Genomic DNA, 15,367 nt, shown 5'->3' with positions numbered 1-15,367 from the left:
GACTTAAAGGATGTTTGTTTTATTTAACTAACACTTATCCAGACATTTGTTTTTGTTTTTCATAATTAAGTTAATATGTTTCTCAAACTAAAGCAACCTCGTTGAACAACATGTTCTCAAATGTTTAAAGAGATATCAAGATATTGGTCTATTTTTTTCTTCACAAAATAGTTGTAGTATTTGAGATTTTAGGATTTTGATTGGGTCTGTGGTTATGACGGTGACATTTTAGATGACAAACTTGTATCATATCCTATGAATACATCTTACGTATTCGCCATTGATGAAAGATAATTGTTGAATATCTCCTTCGTATATCAAAGACTAATAGATGTTTGTTTTATTTAACTAATATTCATCCAGACATATGTTTTGTTGTCAATATGTTTATCAACCATGGAACCCTCACACTCAAGTTGAATGTTGTGTTCTCAAATATTTAAAGGAATTTATAGATATTGACTTTTTTTTTCTTTACAAAATAGTTGTAGTATCCAATTTTTTTCAAATTTTGATCGGGCTCATTGTACTAACATTTCTATCATAGGATGTTGTATTTTTTTTTTTATGCTTTCCTTTCTTGGAAGTACAAGAAACACACAAATGTCTTTAAATCGTTTTATTAAAAAGAATATAGAGCATTAGTCGCACTCACTAGTGAACTTCATGGTTGTATTATTTGTGTAGTGACTTGAATTTTTTGATTCCTACTTGTTTTACGTGATAATAGAGCAACTATAAACACTGTGAAAAATCTTATGTTTTTTATGAGCGTATAAAGCATATTGAAGTTGATTGTTGTCATTTAATGAAAGACAAACTTTAATATTATACCATACACTTCCTACTTGTCTCTTATTTTGGTTAAGATGCAAATCTACTCAATAAAGCTCTTCTTCATCAAGCATTCAAAAATATTTTTAAAATTTTTCTCTTTATTATCATTGAACACTTGTATATAAATATATTGTTAGCTATTTAGAGATAAATAAATAAAAAATCTTAAAAATGAGTTTAAGTTTAAATCAATCTTATAAAACCTTCTTGTAGAGAAAGATTATATTTATTTATATATTATAATTTAACTTTATTCCTAATGAACGGAAGATCTCTAACAAATAAGAAAAGAAAAATAACAAACAAATTGATTTGATAAAATAATTTTTTTATAAGATTTTACGCATCAATTTGATCTACCTCTTGGAAGTAAAGCAAAGAATTTAAGAGAATAATTCATCTTAGAATTCACCAAATTTATGCATAAATTAGGTTATAAATTTTTTTTTGAACTATTGAATAAATTATTTTTTTAAATTTATTTATAAACTAATTTTAAATTATATTATTATTATTTAAAATACTTGTAAAATTGATCTAAATATAAGGAGAACAACATTTTATATTAATTAAAGAAAGTGGATGGATGAAGTCTCCATGGAGTTGATGCTTATTTATGGGATTTGTAGAATGCAACAGCAAATACAAAGATCCAAACTTTTGAACATAGTGAACCCAATTCAATTTAGTAGTCAAAGCAACAAAAAATAATTATAAAATAAGGGTGAAATATATTATTATTATCTTTACAATTTAATCGTTTTTTACTTTCATTATTATTTTTTAAAATGATTTTAATATTTATTTATTTAAGTTCTTCTTATTAAATATTTTCAACTTCAGTTGATGTGACTAACGTTACTGATGTTAGTTAGTGTAACGTAAAACAAATAGTTAGTAGGAGCTAAGAAAAACTAGCAACTATAAAATACATAGAAACTCAAAAGTAAAAATAGAAATATTTAAGACCAAAAAAAAGTTAAATATTTAATGAAAATTAAAAAAAATATTTAAATACATACTATATATATACATATACATATATATATATATATATTAACTTGAATATGAAATATGTAGTTGAAGGCAGACACAACCTTAATAAACTTAAAATAGGTTGGACTAAGTTTTAAAATATGCTTGTAAGGTTTTATAATTATAAACCACGTTAGATTCAACTTCTATAATAAAAGGTTTTTATATAGGTTTATTCCATATTTAAACATTTTTTTATATTGATATTCAATAAACTTAAATATTTTTTTCGTCTAGTATTTTTTATTTATATAAATACTTTTTTACTTTAGGTTTGTAATTGTTTTAATCACCTGACTTCGTATCATTTTTCTTATGATGTAACTCTAATATAATACTTATTAAAGATGTCATTCGTAAATGTTAGGAAGGTTAATTATCATTATAATAAAATTATCAAATAATAATTAATTTTAAAGATAAAAAATTTTCATTATTATATTTATTAAATTAGATAAATTTTATAAATTAAAAAAATTAGTAGTATTTAAATTAATTTTTATTATTAATAAAAAAATAAAAAAAAGTTTTTAAATTGATATTTAAATACTAGCTATTAAATTTTTAATATATAAATTTTATATTTTAAATATTATTATATTTTTTAATTTATAAAATAGTATCCAATTTAGTTAATATAATAATTAATTATTTTTTTATCTAAATTAATTGTTATTAAATTATTTTCTTATATACTATTGATTGCTAACAATTTCTAAAATAAAAAGTACTTATTAAACGAGTGGTTAAACTTAAAGTAAAATGCCAAAATTTTAAATCCAAGTTTAAGTTTAAAGAAGAAAAGAAGTCAGAATTTAGAAATAAATAATAGTCATAGTAGGAATTGTCTCTTTTTAATTTATACATTTTAGTTACTTTGTTTTAGGAATTATTTTTTCTAATCGTATTTTTAGTTGTTGCGAATACATTCCTAAAACTTGAATTTCGGAAATGTTAATTAAAATTTTAATATATTTGAAAATTAAATTTTCGAATTATTAAAATAGCAACGCATACAAAATTAAATTTCAAAAGTGTTAAAAAAACAATTAAAAGATTGCTTTAAAACGAACAATATGTTTCAGTTAATCTGACTCACTTCAATCATCCGTATTTAAAAATAATAATATTTTTGAATTATTAAAATATCAACTGATACAAAATTAAATGTCAAAATGTTAAAAAAAAATCAATTAAAAATTTGCTTTAAGTGAGCAAATATGTTTTTGGTTAATCCTCACTTTACTTCAAATCATGTGTTTAAACCAGAACTGCACTAAAATTGTAAAACCCAAAAATACATCTCATTATGATACAAATTCTATATATTTCTATACAAGTTTAGAGTTTTTAAAAACATTTCTAAAATACATGATTAAAGTTTATAAAAATACAAATATTTATAAAATATAAGTTTCAAAACAATATTCTAAAGCCTTTTCGACTCTCCGACACATGTATGATCATCTGCTCGTGTACATAATACCGTTATCGCAGTTCACAACACAACCAGAAAAGAAAGGGTAAGCTAGTGAAAATAAAATTTTATAATATACACAATTAAATCAAAAGAGAAAATTAAATTACATTGATCAATTTCTTAATTATTCAATCTTCTTCAAATTCCAACATAAAACAATCACATAGATCTCCAAATCCAGGATATCCAACAAATATAATAACAATTGATGTTTTCTGGAATACCTATTAAGTAAGTCTTATCAAAGACCAACCCTTAATCCAAAGATTACCAACGAATTCAAGAGAAATTATTAGAGTAAGTTCAATATAATCTAAGTCGTGTATCTCATATGTCACGGTGTGCATGAACTCCTTCATCAGCTTCTCACCACATGATATCTTAGTCTAAATTTTATAAAGTATTTATATTTTATTATTTTCAAAGACTATATTATCAAGATTTTTTTTTTCTTTTTTTAACTTTATCATATTTTTTTAATACATTTTAACTTATAACATCTAAAAACGAATATAAATTTTTCTTTATATTATAAATTTAAATATTTTATTTTAATCTTTTATTGTTTTCAACCTTTCCATATCATTAATAACTAATGCAATTCTCTTATGCACGACTAAAATGTTGGTTGGATAATTAATTTATAAACGGTTACATAGTATACACTTTTTCTTTAAAAAAAAGATATTACAAAAATAATCTTAACGAAATTCATAAGAAAAATAGAAATAAGAAGATGGAGTTAAAAATAGATAAATATATAAAAATTAATATTAAAAAGTAATTTTAAATAACTATTAAAGTGAAATTTGATACTATATGGAAAATTCAATTTATAAATGACATATGATGAAGTTGTTTAACTCCAATTATTTTAGGAGTAAGTTACACAACACCTTATTTATTCCAATGCACTCCAATATTGGCATCTTTTGATTTAAAATTTGCCTGACCTGTGAAAGGGGTTTGGTTCTTCCAAGTTCCAACCAAGTGCATGCACATGCCATGCCTTTAATTACTCTACAAGCTGCATTTTAAGCCAAGCTTTAAACCCCTACATTGTTCTTATAAAATCAAATCCGTTTTACCTCCTTCGTTTGACTTTAATATGATTTCATTTTTGTTAATTGCAAGCACAGCTAAGTGGCGTGTAAATGGCCACCTCGATTAAAACAAAACCTTTTCAGCTCTGAAAGCAAAGCAAAGGGTTGGTTAAACGTCTTGATCTTGGAGTTAGAGGCATCCTTAACATAGTATATAGTATACACATATATGGAAGACAACACTTGAATTCGGTTTATATATAATTCTTTGTTCTGAAAAATGCATAGATCTTCAAGTATCTCAGCAGCGTCTGGTGAGTTCTTGGTTGACATTTCACACACTGCTCTTAAAATGACAGATTCACAGGGCTTGCCAATTCATCATTCTGTGTTCGATGTTGTTAACAAGAAGGAAATGGCACTCCATGGTAAGCCACCTGCACAGAAAGCTGTTCATCTCATACCTCTTGTGCTCTTCTTTTGTGGTTTTATTCTTTGGATTTTCTCACATTAGTGACATGCGTTGAAAGAGAAAATAAGAGAATTATGAACACTGCTCAATTCTATCTCTCTTAACCGAAATTTGTTGTTTACGGATAAAATCATGGTCATTTGATAGGCATGATTATGGCAAATGGATCTTGTTTAGCAATCCAACCTAGTTATAGTTCCATATTAAAATTCTCATAACAGCTGTTCACTCTCTCTTTTTTACCATGAACATCTAATTATTGGAATTTTTGATAGAATGCTAATTGATTGGATTGATTTTGACAAGCTAACCTTGTCTTATACGCATTATCTTCATTATTGATTAATCAAATTTATTCCAAAGATGATTCGTATTTCTAACTGATAAATTAATCTTATTATATTAAATCTAACCTAAAGTAATTTATATTTCACCGATTTTAGTTTTTTTATAGATAAAATGTAATTAAAAAATAAAATTTATTATTTTACCTTTTTATTGAAACTTAACTTTTAATATAAAACACAAATTATCATCAGGAGAAAATCTTGATATAGTTTTTAGAATGACACTATCTAGAAAACAAACAAATATGACGATTTCATTAATACATATATTTATACAGTATGAATAATCTATTTTAAAAAATAGTCAGACTTTTATATATATATATGTGTGTGTGTGTGTAAATAGATTAATACTCATTTTTTAAAATTTAGATTGGATTAATTATATTGACTTAAAAAATGGATCGAAATTAGATCCAGTTCCAATAAATATTTTTCATTTTCATTGTTTCTATCATTTAACTAAATTAGTGAATGTCCCTATTTAGGAAAAAAGTATTGAGAATTTAAAGATTGAGGAATTAAGAGAAAAATTTATCACTCAGAATTAGTTTAGCGAGAAGATCGATACAAAAATAAAAGCGAAAAAAATAGTAATAAATTTTATTAGTGATTTTTATTAAAATATGTTACATAAATATTTTAGGACAAAAAATTGAAAGTACACTTTTTTAAGAACAAAATTCAGGTATCTCTTTTACAGGTGTACTTTTTGTGTTAATTTGGTTTGTGATATTTTAAACTTACATTGAGTTATACGTATAATAGTTTTACATGGGTTGTACTTTAATTGTTATGTGTGTATTGAGAAATTAAACCCTAAATCTTAAATAAAATATAACACTTGTTGGGAAAAACGGGTAATTTTCCCACTAAAACAAAACCCTAACAGAGCTACCCGACAAATAATATTGAATAAATAAAGCGGAATAATAAAAGAGATAAAGAGGAAAGAACACACCCTAAAATTGTTAACGGAGTTCGGCCTGTTTAGCCTAATCTCCGAGCACAGCAAAAACAGCTCACTTTTATTACTATGAGAGAAGATATTACAAATTGGGATATATAACAGTGAAGGAGGGGATGTTAATATATAACCCTCAAACCTCCTTCCCAAACAATGAACCCACCGATGTGGGACTTGGGATTAAGCCAAAATCAACAAATCTCCACCTTGGCTTAATTTCAAGTCCCACCTAAAACAAATCTTCTCAAAACATAACAAAAAAACAAACTTTACAGTGCTTCAAATTTGCGCCTCCGGACGCCAACTTCAAATGTGCAAAATATTAACCAAGTCTAAACAATATTCAAACTTGGCCCTTGTAACCACCTTGCCTTGTAGCGAACATCTTCTTTATTAGAAAATTCTTCTTTCTTTGCAAATACCCATTTGCACCCAATTGCCTTCTTACCTCTTGGTAATTGTGCCAACTTCCACGTCTTGTTCTTCTTCAAAGACTGCATCTCCTCTTCCATCGCACCCGCCCAATTACCACTCTCTGAACTCAGAATGGCTTTTGGGTAAGTGGATGGAATGTCATCAACAACTGGAAGTGCATAGGCAACCATATCCATGAAACGAGTAGGCTTCTGAATGTCTCGTCTCTGTCTTCTAACTGCAATTGGCGTTGATTGTTGTTGAGATTCTTGGGTAGGAACCTCTTCCTCATCCGACTCTTCTTCTACCATAGGAGAGTCACTTGTGGTATTTCGTGTTGGGATCACCACTGTCGGCTCAAACTCCACCTGCTTCCGGGCACACTCCACCTGTTGTGGAGTACTATCAGCTCCTTTTGGATTTACCTTCTTTAACATGGCAGATTCATCAAAGGTAACATCCCTGCTGATAATCGTCTTCTTTGCCTCTAGACACCACAAACGGTATCCCTTCACTCCAGGACTAAAGCCCATGAAAAGAGCCTTCTTTGCCCGTGGATCCAACTTTGATTCAATCACATGATAATATGCAATAGAACCAAAAATATGCAAAGAATCATAATCAGTTGTAGGTTTTCCAGACCATACCTCTAACGGGGTTTTGCCATCTATAGCAGATGATGGCAAACGATTGACGAGATGTTGAGCGTATGTCACAGCCTCAGCCCAAAACTCTCTGCCTAACTCAGCATTAGACAACATACAACGAACTTTCTCCACAAGTATCTTGTTCATACGCTCCGACACCCCATTCTGTTGTGGTGTTTTTCTAACAGTGAAGTGCCGAACTATGCCACAATCTTGACATACCTTCAGGAACGGATCACTCTTGTATTCTCCTCCATTGTCTGTTCGGAGAACCTTAATCTTCCTTCCTGTCTGGTTTTCAACTTCAGCTTTCCACTTAAGGAAAATTTCAAGCACATCATTTTTGTTCTTCATAGTAAACACCCAAACTCTCCTGGAAAAATCATCCACAAAAGTGACAAAATAATGCCTACCTCCGATTGACGGAGTCTTGGCAGGTCCCCACACATCTGAATGCACATAATCCAGAATACCCTTGGTATTGTGAATTGCAGTGCCAAACTTCACTCTTCGTTGCTTTCCCAGAACACAATGCTCACAAAATTCAAGTTTGCAAGCCTTCGTACCTTTCAACAATCCTTGCTTGGTAAGAATTTGCAAGGATTTCTCTCCAGCATGTCCTAACCTCATATGCCACAACTTCGTTGCCTCAACATCCTTCTTAGAGCTAGAAGTTGCTGCCGCTACTGTCCCCACCACTGTACTACCTTGATAGTAATACAAATTGTTCTTCATCACGCCTTTCAACATCACCAGTGCTCCTGAAGTTGCTTTAAGAATTCCATCTCGCATCGTCACAACTAGGCCTTTAGATTCTAAAGCCCCCAATGAGATGAGATTCTTCTTCAACTTTGGCACGTACCGTACATCCCGCAAAATTCTGGTGGATCCATCATGATTCCGCAGCTTGATTGAACCTATCCCAGCTGTCTTACATGGATTATCATTACCCATGTAAACAACCCCGCCATCGAGTTCTTGAAAATCAAAGAACCATTCCCGAATGGGACACATATGATAAGTACAACCTGAATCCAATATCCACTCATCTGGATACGATGATGCTGAAAGCGAGACAATTAAAGAGATATCTGATTCCACGTCACTTTTGCATTCTGCAACATTTGCATCTTGTGGAGTCTTCCCTTTCTTCTGCAGTTTTGGACAGTCTTTCTTCCAGTGTCCTTTCTCATGACAGAAAGCACACTCATCTTTGGCAACGACTCGACCTTTAGACTTAGACATCCCTCTTCTCTCCTTTGTTTGGCTTTGCTGACGACCTCTTGCCACCAATGCTTCTTCTGATGTCGTTGATTTGGTTCTCATCTTATCCTGCTTTCTTAATTCATGACTATATAAAGCAGAACAAACAGCATCTAACGACACATTCTCCTTCCCGTGAAGGAGCGTAGTCTCCAAATGTTCAAATTCATCAGGAAGAGATGATAACAACATCAAAGCCAAATCCTCATCCTCAAACTTCACATCTAAATTCAACAGGTCTGCTACTAATTGATTAAACATAGTGATGTGTGCATTCATAGTAGTACCTTGTTGGTAGTCAAATCGGAACAACCTTTTCTTCATCAGGAGCTTGTTCTGACCACTCTTCTTCAGAAACTTGTCCTCCAATGCCTTCCACAGTTTGTGTGCAGAAGTCTCGTTTTTTACAGCGTACTTCTGCTCTCTGGACAGGCAGGATCGAATAGTTCCGCATGCCAACCGGTTGATGATGCTCCAATCTTTCTCCTCTACCTCTTTTGGTTTCTCTCCTTCAATAGCAATATCAAGACCCTGCTGAAAAAGAGAGTCCAAGACCTCTCCTTGCCACATGCCAAAATGTCCAGTGCCATCAAATATTTCCACCGCCAATTTCAAGGTGGACACCGGGAACCTCGACCATGATGAAGAGGAGCCCGACACTCTGGATACATCCTTGGCTTCTTCTTCTTGATTTGCCATTACAAACTCAAAATATAATATTCAATATTACAAATAATTTCAAACAACCCAAGGCGAACCTTCGGCTCTGATACCACTTGTTGGGAAAAACGGGTAATTTTCCCACTAAAACAAAACCCTAACAGAGCTACCCGACAAATAATATTGAATAAATAAAGCGGAATAATAAAAGAGATAAAGAGGAAAGAACACACCCTAAAATTGTTAACGGAGTTCGGCCTGTTTAGCCTAATCTCCGAGCACAGCAAAAACAGCTCACTTTTATTACTATGAGAGAAGATATTACAAATTGGGATATATAACAGTGAAGGAGGGGATGTTAATATATAACCCTCAAACCTCCTTCCCAAACAATGAACCCACCGATGTGGGACTTGGGATTAAGCCAAAATCAACAACACTCATAAAATATATCTAATTATCAAAATATAAGTTTAATCGATTTTTTTATAAATTTTAAGTTTTTCAAAATATTTTTATTATAAGATTTTAGTTTATAAAAATACAAGTATTAACAATATAAGGTTCAAAACTACATTATGAAGTCTTCCAGAATCTTCGACACTTGTACCATCATCTGTTCATGTACATAGTACAACACAGCAAAAAAAATGCAAGGTTAAGCTACTGAAAATAAAGTTTTATAATATACACAATTAAATTAAAAGAGAAAATCAAATTACATTGTCAATTTCTCAATCATTCATCCTTCTTCAAATTTCAACATAAAACAATCACATAAATCTCACATGTATCTACACATCCAAAATATTCAACAAACAACGTCTTTTAGAAGACCAGTAAGTCTTACCAGAGACTAACACTTGATCCAAAGATTACCAGTAAATCTAACAGAAAGGATTAGAGTAAGTTCAATACAACCCAAACTGTGCATCTCACATGTCACAGGCGTATGAACTTCCTCATCAGCTTCTCACCATCTGATATCTTAGTCTATGTGACTTAGATCATTAGTGAAGCTAGGAGATCTATGTTAACACATAGGCATCAATACTTAATACTCAACAAACATCAGTCCATACATTATCCCAAATGTATGAATTCAATTCCATATCATTCCATCATACAATATCATTCAAAAAAGTGATCCACAACATTCAAAAGTTTATTTGACATAAAAAAATAACACTTTAATACTAAATCATCAAAACCTAATATTTTCACAAATTTAAATATTATATAAACAAACAACCCAATATATAAACACACAACATCACTGCAAGAAAAATTGAATATTGGGATCACGTCCAGATCATCTAGCCTAAGGTACTAAAAAAAATTAAGTTAGTTTCCCGCTTAATTGTTTGCTTTCCAAGTACCTTCTAGAATTTTATTCCTCAAGATTTACGAGCCTAGTGCAAGTTATCCAAAGTATATAGTAGAATAAGTTGAGAGGATTACTCTTCTCAACCGACCCTACCAAAATTGATGACTAAATACTAAAGAAAAATAAAGAACAAATAATCTTTAGAGCAAAATTGAATTTATTCTATTTAAAAATCTGATCGAGTAAAAATGTTTTTTAACTTTTGTGTTACAACGTCCAATCAAAATAGATGAGATATGAATAAAAAATTAAAGAAAAAAATAGAAGGACGAGATGGAGAGAGAAAAAGAAAACGGTGGTGGAAGGTAGATTCTGTGCGTTTCTTTATTTTAACGCTGTCACAATAAATATATATTCTTATTTTATTTCAAAATTATATTTTTATTGGATAATAATATTTTATTATTAAATGAAGTTGTAAAGTGGAAATGAGAAAAAAAAGTGTGGAAAACAAAATTTATTCTTTTGATAATTAGATTTTCTTGTCTAGTTTGCATAGAAAAGAAGACTCAAACATAGGAATTTGAGCCTGCAGTTGATGATGAATTTGAGAAGTAGTGTCACTCATTATCTTTGAAACGACATGGCAGAGAGCAAACAATTTGTTTTCAACTCCAACCCAATTTGTGACGGTTTCTTTTGTCTGAATAAGGCATCGTCCACTTACAGCTATGCTTCATCAATTTCTATGTTTCTTCTTTAAATTGTAAATTAAAATTTGTTACGTTTCTTCTTTCCCCTGATTTATCACAATCAGCAAAACAAAGTTTCAAATAATGAGAAAGCTTTTACATTTAATTTTTCCTTTGCACTCTTCCAGCTATATAGTAAAATTTAAGTTGTGTTTCAGTAGAATAAATAACAAATATAGGTGAGAAATAAAATTAATAAAAATAAGGAAAAAAAAGTTTTTTTTTTATACATCTGAAAATAAAAGGCAGAAGTAAAATAAGCTAGTTTTTCATTGGCAAACCCCTTTCTACTTACAAGGATAAGTGGGGATATAGCATACAATGATTTGTTAGGATTAATGATGGATAGAAAAAAAAATAAGGTTGTTTGAATCAAAGAAAATTAAGTGAAAAAAATTATGTATGATTTGGTTAATATATATACTTTTCTAAAATTAATATATTTAAAATATAAATATAAATTAAAATATTATAAAAAATTTAAAAATAAAAAAATTACATTTTAAACAATAAATTTAAGTTTATTTATTTGAATATTTTATCTTAATTATTATTTTATTATGATAAAAATGAGAATATTAATTATATTAAAAGATTATATAATTGATTATGTTTTTTTAATATAATTGATTATTTCATAATACAACATAATTAATTATGTTTTAATACGTAAAATTTATTTTATTTTTCATATTTTTGAACGTTTTAGAGTTTTATATTTTATTTTATTTTTAAACATAGATTGTTTCATAAATATGTATATGCAAAAAAGTGGATGAATTTAGTGATTTTTTATTTAAGATAAATAATTGAAAGATAATCTATTCTTTTATAATAGTCCATTAAGAAAAAAAATATATAATGAGATCCATAATCTATGAAATATTGAAAACTAAAAATAATTTTATATGTAGTTATACTTTTTTTTTTCTAGATGACTCCAACATAATTAAATTTATAGTGTTCTTTTCTGAAGTGTTGGTTGATATTGATATACTATCTACTTTGTTTAATCAAATTTTGGTGAAAATATTTTATTTTGTTTTTATTACAAATATTGAATTTGAAAAATTGTCTCTATTTTACTCTTCATGCAAAAAAGATAGGGTTATTTCAGATGACTTCATGAATAACACAGTCAAATCACTTACTGTTTTGTCCAAACCTGTTGTTAATATAAACTTGTGAGACTATCTAGATCAAAGAAATTAATGACGTCCCTTACAAGAAAGTGGTTAATGTCATAGAGAAACAAAATTTTGCAATAATTATATAATGTATCTCTTCGTAATGCAAGGATGGTGGAAGTTGAGGGAGTTGTTATTGATTTTGATATCCTTGTTAAAGTTGTTGTTGACCAAGTGGAGGGTAGATCTCTTATTAGTCAAAAGTTTAAGAAATCTATTGAAGATATAGGGACTGGTTTAGGATCTTAGGATGATGTTTTTGCTGATATGCCCTCTTTGGAGGATGTCCATGAATAAGATGATTTATTACAAAAAGGACTCATTGCCTCTAAAAATTATGGTATTCTCTCATCTATGCACCTAAATGTAACAAGTCTTAAATTAGTTACTACCAAACAAGTTAGTTATAAATATGTTTCTTAGTATTTAGTTTTGCAAAAAATTGTTTTGAATATCTTTCAAGTGATGAATAAGAGATTCAAGAGTCATGTCAAGTCATATTGGCAATGGATATTGTAATACTCTAGAAATGCATCTAACTATTACAATACAAATCCTACATATTTATATATAAGCTTAGAGTTTTTCAAAACATTCCTAATACATTATTAGAACTTATAGAAATACAAATATTTACAATATAATAAGGTTCAAAATAACATTTTAAAGCCTTTCAGAACCCCCAACACTTGTATCATCATCTACTCATTTACATAATACAGTCAAAATAAAATTTTATAATATACACAATTAAAGCAAAAGAGAAAACCAAATTACATTATCAAATTCTCAATTATTCAATCTTCTTGAAACCCCAACATAAAACAATCACATAGATCTCACATGGATCTACACGCCTAGAATATTTAACAAACATAATAACAACTGACGCCTTCTGGAAAACCCATATTAGGTAAGTCCTACCAAAGACTAACATAATAAAACAACACTTAATATTAAACCATCAAAATCTAATATTTCTACAAGTTTAAATAATATATAAACAAACAACACAATATATAAACAAACAACATCCTTGCAAGAGAAATTGAATATTGGGGCCATGTTTCCTCCATATCCAAATCTTCTAACCTAGGGTGCTATTAAAAATTAAAGTTAGTTTCTCTTACCTTAATTGTTTACTTTCCAAGCAACTTCTATAATTTTATCCTCTCAATCTAGATAAGCTTCAAGATTTAAGGGTCTAATACAAGTACAAGTTATCCAAACAGAACAAAAATTCAGTATATAATAGAATAAGTTGAGAGGATTACTCTTCTCAACTGACCCTACCAAGATTGATGACTAAATCCTAAGGAAAAAGAGAATAAAAGATCTTTAGAGCAAAAATGAACTTGTTGTGTTTAAAAATCTGATCAGGTAGATGTAACAACACCTTTTTTTTTTAAAAAAAAAAAAAGCAGAAACAGAGACCCCCCCCCCACGCACTGTTTCTTTCTTCTTCTTTTTCTTCCTTATCTCCATTTCTCTCTCTCTCCAATTCTCTTCTCTCCCTCTCTCTTAATTTTTCTTCCAATCTTCATCTATTTAGAATCTGATCATACCACGCTGTAGCTGAGGAGTTCAGGAACATTTCTACCCGATCAGATTTTCAAACAGAGTAAGTTCATTTTTACTCTAAATATCCTTTGTTTTCTGTTTTTCCTTAGGATTTAGTCATCAATCTTGGTGGGGTCAGTTGAGAAGTTTAATCTTCTCAACTTATTCTATTATATATTGAAATTTTGTTCTGTTTGGATAATTTACATTAGGCCCGTAAATCTTGAAGCTTATCCAAACGGTGGGGAATAAAATTCTAAAAGTTGCTTGGAAAGCAAGCAATTGAGGTAAGGGAAGCTAAATTTAATTTTTAATAGCACCCTAGGATAGAAGATCTGAATGCGAAAGGGACGTGGTCCCAATATTCAATTTCTCTTGCAGGGATGTTGTGTGTTTATTTATATTGGGTTGTTTGTTTATATATTATTTAAATTTGTGGAAATATTAGGTTTTGATGATTTAGTATTAAAGTGTATTTTTTTTATGTCAAATAAACTTTTGAATATTGTAGATAACTTTTTGAATGATATTGTGGATTAATGTGTAGATCCATGTGAGATCTATGTGATTGTTTTAATGTTGGGATTTGAAGAAGATTGTATAATTTGAGAAATTGATCATGTAACTTGGTTTTCTCTTTTGATTTAATTGCATATATTATAAAATTCTATTTTCACTAGCTTACCCTTGCTTTTCTTGCTGTGTTTGAACTGCGATGACTGTACTACGTACACAAGCAGATGATCTTACAGGTGTCTGAGGATCAGAAGAGTTTTAAGGTGTTGATTTTGAAACTTATATTGTAAATATTTGTATTTCCATATGTCCTAATCACGTATTAGGAATGTTTTGAAAAACGGTAAGCTTGTACGGAAATATGTAGAACCGGTATTGTAATAGTTATATGTAAATTATGGGGTGTTACAGTAGAAATGTTCTTTAACTCTTCAACTACAATGTGATCCGATCAGATTCTAAAATAGATGAAAATTGGAAAAGGATATTAAGAGAAAAGGAAGAGAGTTGGAGAGATGGAGAGAGAAGAAAGATTACCAACTCTTATCTTCTTAGAAGAAGTTAATATAAGATGACCTCCAAAACAGGTGAATCCGCAAAATAATAATAGTAATGGCGTGCATCAATGTAATATAATTTTATTATCATGTTGAATGCAAACAAAAATTAATTTAATTGGATTTTTGAGATTCAATAGTTTCTCTTTGTTGTCTTTATAAGAACTTATACATTAAAAAATTTATTTTATTTGTCTTTATTCAATTCTTATTTTTTTTACTATTCTTGGAATATTTTTTGTTCAAATAGACTTTCCTATTTCTTTATGTTATTTTTTATGTGATGAGAACTTATGCTTACTA

At 29.2% G+C, this 15,367-nt stretch overlaps 1 long non-coding RNA gene across 1 annotated transcript; it reads left to right on the top strand.

Moving 5' to 3' along the window:
• The first annotated feature begins 13,969 nt into the window (after positions 1–13,969).
• LOC137805909 (uncharacterized) lies at positions 13,970–14,871 on the top strand. Its single transcript, XR_011080275.1, has 3 exons — positions 13,970–14,052; positions 14,204–14,278; positions 14,732–14,871. It is a non-coding gene; the product is annotated as an uncharacterized lncRNA (long non-coding RNA).
• The last annotated feature ends 496 nt before the right edge of the window (positions 14,872–15,367 follow it).

The sequence above is a fragment of the Phaseolus vulgaris genome, chromosome 3, assembly GCF_000499845.2.
Source record: "Phaseolus vulgaris cultivar G19833 chromosome 3, P. vulgaris v2.0, whole genome shotgun sequence".
Classification (NCBI taxonomy): Eukaryota; Viridiplantae; Streptophyta; class Magnoliopsida; order Fabales; family Fabaceae; genus Phaseolus; species Phaseolus vulgaris.
This window is presented reverse-complemented; position numbering and strand designations above follow the sequence as displayed.